At 40.7% G+C, this 12,047-nt stretch overlaps 1 protein-coding gene across 1 annotated transcript in view; it reads right to left on the bottom strand.

The window, feature by feature from the left end:
- The window catches only part of LOC128691745 (uncharacterized), a gene marked incomplete at its 5' end in the record, with an annotated part of 103,989 nt that overhangs the window by 89,136 nt on the left and 2,806 nt on the right, over positions 1 to 12,047 (bottom strand).

Raw genomic sequence — 12,047 nt, 5'->3', positions numbered from 1 at the left:
CTGTGACTGTATTCCCTGTTGGTGCATGTTTCCCTGTCTTATTCCTATCCTCCCTAGCACCAACAATGGAGCTCCCACCAGTTGTTTTTGGTAATATATCCTCACTATTGCTAGTGGAGTCCTCTTGTTTGCTATTTCCTGTGGTATTTCTAGTTTGCAATATTGGTTTTATCTTATCTTTGACTACACTTGTTTCCCCACTACGGCTCCTGTCCCCTATGAGGTCATTTATATGTACAGTGGACCCCCGGTTAACGAACTTTTTTCATTCCAGTAGTATGTTTAGGTGCCAGTACTGACCAAATTTTTTCCCATAAGGAATATTGTGAAGTAGATTAGTCCATTTCAGACCCCCAAACATACACGTACAAACGCACTTACATAAATACACTTACATAATTGGTCGCATTTGGAGGTGATCGTTAAGCGGGGGTCCACTGTATTCCTTCCTGCGTATAATTCCCGACTACCTGGACAAAATCTCCAGCTTCACCATTACTGTCTCCCAGGACAGCACCTCCAGCTTCACCATTACTGTCTCCCAGGACAGCACCTCCAGCTTCACCATTACTGTCTCCCAGGACAGCACCTCCAGCTTCACCATTACTGTCTGCCAGGACAGCACCTCCAGCTTCACCATTACTGTCTGCCAGGACAGCACTATCAGCCCCACATTTACTGACTACCAGGACATCACCTCCAGCCTTACAGTTTCTGACTACATGGCCAGTATCAAGGGCAGTACCATTCAGCCCAGACTTTTTATGTTCCCATCTGTTGTAGAAAGCTTCCAGGTTGTCTATGAAAGCAGCTTTGATGTTATCCTCTTTTAATACCCTTGTGATTTTAGTCCACAGATTTTCCTCATTTGGGCATACCCAAAAACACTTCCCTGTTTTAATACTGCTTGTAGCTAGTTCTTGGATACCTGCACAAGGGGCGTGACACCAATTTCCACAAAAATGACAATTTATCCATGTGGAAGCCCATTTGTTTGATTGACTGCAGACTATACAGAGCTTCATAATGATTTGAATGGTTGATTTACTGTAATTCTACTAGCAACCTCTTGAATACTCTATTAATAACCTCCTTAAATGAAGCTCTAGCTATTTGTATTTCTATTTCTAACTGTACTTGTATATTGAACAGCTTACCGTGTACGTTCCTGATTTATATTTATTGTTTGTGTTTGAAAATAGGGCTCAAAGTGGGCAAAATCGCCGATTTGTAAATATCGCCGAGGTCGCTAACTTCGCGAGAGCGTAATTTTGTCAGTTTTCCATCAAATTTCGTGTTTTTGGTGCCATTACAATCGGGAAATGATTCTCTATCATTTCATAAGAAAAAATAATTTTTTTTTTTTTTTAAATTTTGTGACACCAGGAGACACTTCAGGATTGGGGGTTGTGACAGTCAAGGGGTTAATAACTTTAACAGAACACACAACCATAATACGAGACACAGATCACTCTTCGATATCCCTCACATTCATCTCTCCCTATGCAAAAATGCCATGCATGTAAAAGGTCCGAAGATCTGGAATTCATTGCCAGAACACACTAAAGGACCCCTGTCTGCAAATCAGTCTAAGGCCCTAATAAGAAATCACAGCATCACCCAAAATTAACCAGACAAACCATACCTAATCACTACCAATTTCTCAAAAGCTACTCATATTGTGCTGATGAATGCTCAACCACTTACTACTTCGAAATTAGGATGCCTGTTTTTTCATTGTTTTAAACAGTAGTAGATTGTAATACAGTACATCATAATATAAATTGTTCTACTGTAATACCAAATTTCATTGTTTTAAATAGTACTAAACTGTAATACATCATATTATAAATTGTTTTAAATATACTGTAATCTTTATTAACTAATTTAATAGTGTAATAAGTCTCTACTAGACATATAAAAACCATGTAGCATTACCTGATAGAATATTCAATTCTCCTGCACTCACTGTAACTCATCTAATGACCATATGAACTATGTATTACAGTGGAACCCCAAGTTTCAGCCGTAATCTGTTCCAGGAGCAAGGCCTAAACTCAAAACGGCCGAAAGGCGAAGCATTATTTCCCACAAGAAATAATGTAAATACAGTGGACCCCCGCTTAACGATCACCTCCCAATGCGACCAATTATGTAAGTGTATTTATGTAAGTGCGTTTGTACGTGTATGTTTGGGGGTCTGAAATGGACTAATCTACTTCACAATATTCCTTATGGGAACAAATTCGGTCAGTACTAGCCCCTGAACATACTTCTGGAATGAAAAAATATAGTTAACCGGGGGTCCACCGTACAATTAATCTGTTCCAGACCCAGAAAAATATTCACAAAAAATACATTTTTTAACCCACTTAGGGTCGGTCACATACAAGTACGTCATTGCAGCTAGGGTCAGTCACATACTTGTATGCCTAAATTCTAGCGCCTTCAAATCTAGTGGAAGAAAGCTGGCAGGCCTACATATGAAAGAATGAGTCTGTATGATCAGTGTGTGTAGTAAAAAATAAAAAAAAAAACTTGAAGCACGCTGTGCATAATGAAGAAAAAAAAAAGCTTTGACTGTATTTTTGGTTTAAAACAGCAACTTTCTAGTGTATTTTCGTATGGTATTTATGGTTGTATTCTCGTTTCCTTGGTCTCATTTGACAGAATGGAAGATATATTACAGAATTAGAGATGATTTTGATTGGTTTCATGAAGACAAGTACCTTGAAATTGAGCTCAAAGTAGCGGAAATGATCGATTTTTGCCAATGTTTAAGAGTAAACAAATCAAGCCACGCGTCCAATACACATCAACTTGTGAGTCTGATATTCTTTCACAAGTGCACTGATATAATTTATACCATTTTCACAATGATGTAGTAGTATACATATCAGAAAACCTATTTTCTGTGAGAATAAAAATTCAAAATGGAAAACAAAAGTAATGTAAGAGGGACCTAGAGACGTGACTAATGAACAGATAAAATGTTATTTTAGTGTTTTAGTGCCATGAATGTCTGTCTTGTTTATTCTGGACCTTATTTCGAAATTGGCATCATATGAAATTTGTGTGAAATTGTCCTAATTGCCAATTTCTGACCACTTTATTGGGTAGTTGACATCGGTAAGTGGGCAGATTCTTGTACTCAATCGATAGAACAAATGGAGTTCTAGGGTGTTACGTTATGTGTTGTTGTCCCTTATTACTTTCATAGTAAGGTTCTCACCACATGTTCTAGTGTGGGGGTAGCTTTTACATAAAGGCCTTATGTCTAGGGTAATACTTACATCATGACTGGTCATCCTCAGTGTCTCTGATCCTTTCACCAGCCCTCTTCACAGGTTATTTAAACTACTACTATAAAAATATAACTGTATTCTAAATAGGTATGTACAGAATATACAATTACAGTGGTCCCTCGTTTTTCGTAATTAATCCGTTCCAGGAGCCATTACTATAAACGAAATTTATGATTTACGAATCAATTTTCTCCATAAGAAATAATGTAAATACAATTAATCCGTTCATGACACCCAGAAGTATTAAAACAAAAAAATTTTTTACATGAAATATACATGTAGTGCATAAACAATACAATGGGAAATGATGAATGAAACATTAACAGCATAACACTTACCATTATTGGAGATTCTTCTTAGTGTATGGGAGACTGGAGGAGGAGGAGAGAGTGGATTGTTTATAGTTTGGAAGGGGAATCCCCTTCCGTCAACACTTCAGGTACCATTTGCTTTTCTGGGGTTGCTTCTCTTCTCTGTTTCTTAATGACACTAGGACCACCTTGAGAGTCACTGGAGTCCTGTCTCGCAAAATAACTGTGGAGAGAGCTCTGTTTCTGGCGTCTCTTTACCACTTCCCTAATATGGCCCAAGACTTTGTCACTGTACATGTTGCCAACCTGGCTTGCAACAACCTTGTTAGGGTGATGTTTCTCCATAAAGCTTTCCATCTTACCCCACATAGTAAAAATCTCTTTAATTTCTGAAGAAGGCACCTTCTTCCATCTCTCTTCCTCCTCCTCTGCAGCAAGATTCTGAGCTGCAATGTGTTGCTCTTCCTGCTGAAGCTCTTGCAGCTCCTCAGTGGTGAGCTCTTCATTGTGGTCTTCCACCAATTCTTCCACATCCTCCAAACTCACATCCAACCCCATGGAACTCCCCAGTGCCACAACTGATTTTACAACAGACATAGGCTCATTAGGGTCAGTCCCAAATCCTTCAAAATCCCTCTTGTCGACACAATCTGGCCACAATTTTCTCCAGGCAGAGTTCTAAGTCCTGGTAGTCACTCCCTCCCAAGCCATACCTATAAGGGTTATGCAATGGAGGATGCTGAAGTGTTCTCTCCAAAATTCCCTTAGGGTCAAGTGAGTGTCTGTGGTCACAGTCAAGCACCTGTGAAACATTGCTTTTGTGTCGAGTTTTTTAAAGTTTGCAATAACCTGCTGGTCCATGGGTTGGAGGATAGGAGTGGTATTCGGGGGCAAGAACTTTACTGTGATGAACCCAAACTCTTCGAAAATTAGGTCATCCAAGTTTGGAGGATGAGCAGGTGCATTGTCCATTACTAGCAGGCACTTGAGATCCAATTTCTTTTCCAGGAGATACTCCTTCACACTAGGGCCAAACACTTCATTGAACCACTCGACGAAAATTAACCACTCGACGAAAATTTCCCTCGTGACCCATGCCTTACTATTAGATTTCCAAAACACACACAATTTACTCTTCATAACATTGTTTTTCCTGAACACTCTGGGATTTTCAGAATGGTACACTAGTAATGGCTTCACTTTGAAATCCCCACTAGCATTAGCACAGAACATTAGCATAAGCCTGTCTTTCATAGGCTTGTGTCCTGGCATTGCCTTTTCCTCTTGTGTAATGAAGGTCCTCTTTGGCATTTTCTTCCAAAAGAGGCCTGTTTCGTCACAATTGAACACTTGTTCAGGTTTCAGTCCTTCAGCCTCTATGTACTCCTGGAATTCATGCACATATTTTTCAGCCGCCTTGAGGTCCGAACTGGCAGCCTCACCATGCCTTACCACACTGTGTATGCCAGTACGGTTCTTAAATCTCTCAAACCAGCCTTTGCTGGCCTTAAATTCACTTACATCACCACTATTTGCAGGCAATTTCTTTACCAAATCTTCATGCAACTGCCTAGCCTTTTCACAAATAATCGAAGTCATAAGAGTATCTCATGCTAATTATTTCTCATTTATCCACACCAATAATAACTTCTCAATCTCTTCCAGTACTGGTGATCTCATTTTTGTCAGCATAGTTACTCCCTCTGCAACAGCAGCATCCTTTATTTCCTTTTTCTTGGCCACTATGGAACATAAGGTTGTGTAGGGTTTCTTATACATCCTGGACAGTTCGGCCACACTTGTACCACTTTCATATTGTTCAATGATGGTTTTCTTAAATTCAATAGTATTTCTCACCTTCTTTACCACAGGCTTGGCACTAGGAGCTTTCTTTGGAGCCATGGTAGCTTATTTAGTACTTGCAAGCACTAAAATAAATGGAATATTATGAAATATTTCAATGGAGCACGTGAGGGGACCTTCACTCACTGGTAAATAATGCCAGACTGGCTGCCGCCTCGGCTCACGCCGTGGGTATGCGTCCAGGACGAACTACGACTCGCAAGTCAACCTATGAAAAGCGAGTCCACGTTTATACGAAAATACCCCTATGATTGGCGAAATTTACGATTGCTGGGAACTACGAAAAGCGGGGGACCACTGTATAGCACTCACATATTCAAAACATAAGTCTACACACTCCTTAGCTGTTCTCCCACATGGTGCATCTCAGCAACTTTGCCCTTCTCTCTTCATGACTAATCTCTGGGCTAACCAGTGTTTTGACACACTTTAGTCACCCTGGGTATGGTGTCCACAACTTAAGTTATAAAAACTCACCCCTGGACCACACATAATGCCCAAAAGAAATAGAAGAAGGACCCAGAGGTCCTGCCAGCTTGAAGTCCACCAACAGAGAGAGAGAGAGAGAGAGAGAGGGAGAGGGAGGAGCCTAGCTAAGCTCCTCCCACACCCACCAAAAACAAAAGACTGTTGCCAAGCACAATTCTTTGGTTACCACACCTTATTTACTTTTACAAAAAGAAATACAACTTCATAAACTACTTACTTAAATTGTGTGTTTGTGTGTCTACAGTATAACCTATTATATTGAGAAAAACAGGCTTGACTCAGCTGCCTTACAGCCATAAGAGTGATCTGCCCTTATGACATTTAGAGCTGAGTCCCCATCAATTCAATATAATTAGGTATTCCAGAGTAACTGTTACAGATACATAAATACATGTTGGGTCCTATAGCCCCATAGCACCCCCACCTCCAGATGAAGACTCACAAAAGCTAGCCGTGTCCCTCAGGATACGGCTAGTAATAATAAAAAATATTGCTTAAGTCTGAAGGTGGTAAGCAAGGCTACCAGAAATGTTACATATTTCCCAGCGCCCCAACTACTCATCCTTTACTGTTATTTACAACAGATTGCAGATTTTTTTAGAAAAGCATTTTAACCATACCCACATACTCAAGGGTGTAACTATTTACAATTTTAGTGGCTTTTAAACAAAACACATTACAATGCAAGAATTGCACACAATGCCCACTGTGAAAGCCTGCACCAACAGGCCTGTGCCTCTGCTGTGGTAATCCAGCAAGCAACTGGTACTCCAGGGTGGCATCTTTCTGATCAGGAGACGAGAGCAGAGCCAAACCCAGAGCAGTCAGGTGTACACCAGGCAGGAAACTTCACAAAACATGTCAAGGTGTCTCTCACTTGTTGGCCGAACCAAACAGTGAGACTTCCAGTCAACACTCACGATCCTTAACATGGTCAGGCACTCAAGCCCATCTTCCGAGGTCCCACTCCACACAGATCCTCCAACCTTACAGATGTTACAGATACATAAATACATGTTGGGTCCTATAGCCCCATAACATAGGCAAATAGCTATGATTTTACCCAAATGCAACATTGGAATTGGCCGAAAATAGGGCTCAATGTGGGCGAAATCACCCACTTTGAGACCGCTAACTTCGTGAGAGCATAATTCCGTAAGTTTTCCATCAAATTTCATACTTTTGGCGTCATTATGATTGGAAAAAGTTTCTTTATCATTTCATAAGAAAAAAATAATTTTTTTTTCAAAAATTTTTCAACCCTGAGAACGAGTTTGGGAGAGGGCCTCTCGACCCTCTAAGTGTTAAAGAATAACTATAGTTTTACATTCACAAAACACAGATGAATTTTAAATAAACATTTAAAATAGTATTTACTTACCTTTATAAGAACACAAGAAAGAAGGAACACTGCAGCAGGCCTACTGACCCAGGCGAAGCAGGTCCATGTCCCCCTTCCCCTTGGATTAGCCCAATGACCCACCTAGTCAGGTCACTTCCACTTAAGGAAGGAGCACAGCATCAGACCTAGTAGTGCAAGCTAGTCAGGTCCACCTCACACCCACCCACACTCACTCATGTATTTATCTAACCTGTTTTTAAAACTACACAACATTTTAGCCTTTATAACTGTACTCAAGAGTTTGTTCCATTCATCCACAACTCTATTACTAAACCAGTGCTTTCCTATATCCTTCCTGATTCTTAATTTTTCCAACTTGAAACCACTGCTGCGAGTCCTGTCTTGGCTGGAAATTTTCAGCACGCTATTTACATCCCCTTATTTATTCCTGTTTTCCATTTATACAACTCAATCATATCCCCCCTAATTCTACGCCTTTCGAGAGAGTGCAGATTCAGGGCCCTCAGTCTATCCTCATAGGGAAGCTTTCTGATACATGGAATCAACTTTGTCATCCTCCTCTGTAGGTTTTCCAGTGCATTTATATCCATTCTGTAATACGGTGACCAGAACTGTGCAGCATAATCTAAATGAGGCCTAACCAAGGATATATAGAGTTGAAGAACAACCTGAGGTCTTCTATTATTTATATTTCTAGATATGAAGCCAAGGATTCTGTTAGCTTTATTGCGAACACCAATGCACTGTTGTCTTGGTTTTAGATTACTGCTAACCAGAACTCCTAAATCCTTTTTGCAGTCAGTAGTACTAACCCCTTGACTGTCGCAACTCCAAATCCTGAGGTGTCTCCTGGTGTCACAAAAAAAAAAAAAAAAAAAAAAAATCATACGAAATGATAGAGAATCTTTTCCCGATTGTAATGACACCAAAAGAACAAAATTTGATGGAAAACTGACGGAATTATGCTCTCACAAAGTTAGCGACCTCGGTGATATTTACAGATCGGCAATTTCGGCCACTTTAAGCCCTATTTTTGGCTAATTCCATTGTTCCAGTCGACCAACCTCATAGCTATTTTTTTAGAACTCCATTTTTTCTATCGACTGAATACAAGAAACTGCCCATTTACCGATTTCAACTACCCAATAATGTGGTCAGAAATTTGCAATTTGGCCAATTTCACGAAAATTAAAAAATATGACGATTTCAAAATAGGGTCCAGAATGAACAATGAAGAAATTCCTGGCTCTAAAATAGCATTTTCTTTGTTCATCAGTCACGTTTCCAGGCCCCTCTGATATTACTCTTGCTTTCTATTTTGATTTTTTATTCAAACAAAAAATAGAAGATTTACTGTTATGCAGACTACTGCAATATGGTAATAATTGTAAAAATAATGTCAACCCATTCATGACTGCATATTAGAATGGCTACTTGGACATTTATTGGAAAATGACATCATTTGTTTACTTTTGAACATCGGCAAAAATCAAATGTTTCCCCTACTTTGAGCTGCATTTCAAGGTTCTTTTCATAGTAAAACCAATCAAAATCACCTCTATTTCTATAATATGTTTTCCATTCTATCAAATGAGACCAAGAAAACAAGAATATACCCATAAATACTATATGAAAATAGACTACAATGTCGGCATTTTAATTAAAAAAAAAAATGGTCGGAGTTTTGTTTTCTCATTACGCACTGCGTGCTGCAGGACTTTTTTTACATGGTGCACAGTGACCACACAGACCCATTCTCTCACATGTGGGCCTACCAGCTTTCTCCTGCTTGATTTGAAGCCGCTAGAATTTATGAGTATATGTATATACATCAAAAACGATGGCTCATAAGACGTATATATACAACCAAAACAGTCAAAGGGTTAAGATCTACATCATTTAGTTTATATGTAGCATGGTTATTTTCCTGTCCAACATTTAGAACTTTGCATTTGTCTATATTAAGCTGCAGCTGCCACTTCTCTGACCATTGCATCAATCTACTGATATCATCCTGGAGTGCTCTAGTGTCCTCATTAGAATGAATTGGCCGACCTATTTTGGTGCCATTAAAGAGACTTGCTGGCATCTGGAAGATAGGGAGGAGAGAGGGAAGACTTATTGTTCCATAAGGACTTCAGGTATCAAAGCCCTTTCTGGGGTTACTTCCCTTCTTTGTCTTTTAATGCCACTAGGACCTGCTCAAGTCATTGGACCCCTATTGCACAAAATAACTGTCAAGAGTGCTCTGTTTCTGGCATCTCTAAGATTTCCTTAAAATGGGACATGAAAATTGGACCCATGGTGGTTTATTTTACAGTCACAATTAATGAAGAAGCATTAAACACAATGAATTTATTGTGAAATGTTCGGCTGCCTGGTTGCCTGCCTTGCTGGCTGCCTGGCTGGCTGGATGTCTGGCTGACTGGCTGCCTGGCTGGCTGACTGGATGGCTGCCTGGCTGGCTTGGTGACTGGCTGGCTGGCTGGCTGCCTGGCTGGCTGGCTGGCAGGATAAGTGCACAGGGTAATGTTCACTCAAGGATAAACAATGCTAGACTGGCTCATGACGCCTATGCAGGGAGGTGGACAGGTCTGGTACGCCGGCTGAAATTTGGGGCAACGGTCAAAACTTGGGACAAAATCTGGCCAAAAAAAGTTGTCGAAACTTGAAGTGGCTGATACTCAGGGAAGCCGAAACTCGGGGTTCCACTGTATTACCTTACTAATCTTAAGTTAATCTTTAACCCCTTAACTGTCCAAACGTGGATCTACTTTTTTATTTTTCCTGCCTCCAAATTTGGCACAATTGGCCTAAGATGCCTGGTCAGCATAGAATGGGTCTTAACCCTCCGTGTGCACTGCATTAAAAAAATCTGGGACCATTTAGTACCTTGTGGGAGCACCAGTTCAACTGAACGCCAGCTAGAGCAAACAGCACGGCAAACACCACTGATGTCAAGTCGTATTAATACTCCCCTTTTAAGAGGAAAGTGTCATCTTGCTAGAATGTCCTATAACCTATGCCCTAAGTAAAAAGAAAAGTCTGGAACTGTAATTTCGGCAGGCTGGCTGGCCAGCTGGCTAGCCGGCAGCTGGCTGGCTGGCAGCTGGCTGACTGGCTGTCTCTATCTGTCTGTCTGTATCTATCTGTCTCTATATTTGTCTTTATCTCACAGGAACACATACGTAAATCCAAGTACAGTGGACCCTCACCTAACACTATTAATCCGTTCCTGAGAGCTCAATGTTAGGCGAAATTATCGTTAGGCGAATTAATTTTCCCAATAAGAAATAATGGAAATCAAATTAATCCGTGCAAGACACCCAAAAGTATGAAAAAAAATTTTTTTTTACCACATGAAATATTAATTTTAATACACACAAACTGAAGAAGACATGCACAGTTACTTGACACTTACCTTTATTGAAGATCTGGTGATGACTGATGGGATGGGAGGAGAGGAGTGTGTGGATGGTCTTAGGGTTTAGGAGAATCCCCTTCCATTAGGACTTGAGGTGTCAAGTCCTTTTTCGGGGTTACTTCCCTTCTTCTTTTAATGCCACTAGGACCAGCTTGAGAGTCACTGGACTTCTATCGCACAACATATCTGTCCACAGAGGCCTGTACCTCTTGTTCCTTTATGACTTTCCTAAAGTGTTTCACAACATTGTCAGTGTAATAGTCACCAGCACGGCTTGCAATAGCTGTGTGAGGGTGATTTTCATCCATAAAGGTTTGCACTTCAAGCCACTTTGCACATATTTCCTTAATCTTTGAAGTAGGCAACTTCTTCAATTTCTCTCTCCCCTCCTCCGAAGCAGTTTCCTCAGGTGTGGCCTCATGCTGATGAAGATGATCTAGCAGCTCATCAGTGGTTAGTTCTTCATTGTCCTCCTCCACCAACTCTTCCACATCCTCCCCACTAACCTCCAACCCCAAGGACTTCCCCAATGCCACAATTGATTCCTCAACTGGCATATGCTTCTCAGGGTTAGCCTCAAATCCTTCAAAATCCCTTTGGTCTACACATTCTGGCCACAGTTTCTTCCAAGCAGAGTTCAAGGTCCTCTTAGTCACTCCCTCCCAAGCCTTACCTATAAGGTTTACACAATTGAGGATGGTAAAGTGATCTCTAGAAAACTCTCTTAGAGTCAATTGAGTTTCTGAGGTCACTACAAAGCACCTTTCAAACATAGCTTTTGTGTACAGTTTTTTGAAGTTTGCAATGACCTGCTGGTCCATGGGCTGCAGGAGAGGAGTGGTATTAGGAGGCAAAAACTTGACCTTAATGAAGCTCATGTCCCCACAAAGTCGCTCTGACAAGTCTGTAGGATGACCAGGGGCATTGTCTAACACCAGGAGGCACTTAAGGTCTAATTTCTTTTCAATTAGGTAATTTTTCACAGTGGGGGCAGATGCACGGTGTAACCAGTCATAGAAAAAGTCCCTAGTGGCCCATGGCTTAGTGTTTGCTCTGCACAGCACACACAAATTAGCTTTGAGGATATTCTTTTGCCTGAACGCTCTGGGAGTTTCTGAGTGATACACCAATAAAAGCTTCACTTTGCAATCGCCACTAGCATTGGCACACATGAGAAGAGTAAGCCTGTCTTTCACAGGCTTATGTCCTGGGAGTGCCTTTTCCTCCTGAATAATGTAGGTCCTGCTTGGCAATTTCTTCCAAAACAGGCCTGTTTCGTCACAATTAAACAC

Source organism: Cherax quadricarinatus, chromosome 26 (assembly GCF_038502225.1).
Source record: "Cherax quadricarinatus isolate ZL_2023a chromosome 26, ASM3850222v1, whole genome shotgun sequence".
In the NCBI taxonomy this organism is placed as follows: Eukaryota; Metazoa; Arthropoda; class Malacostraca; order Decapoda; family Parastacidae; genus Cherax; species Cherax quadricarinatus.
The sequence above is the reverse complement of the archived record's forward strand: the minus strand, read 5'-3'. Positions and strand labels throughout refer to the sequence as shown.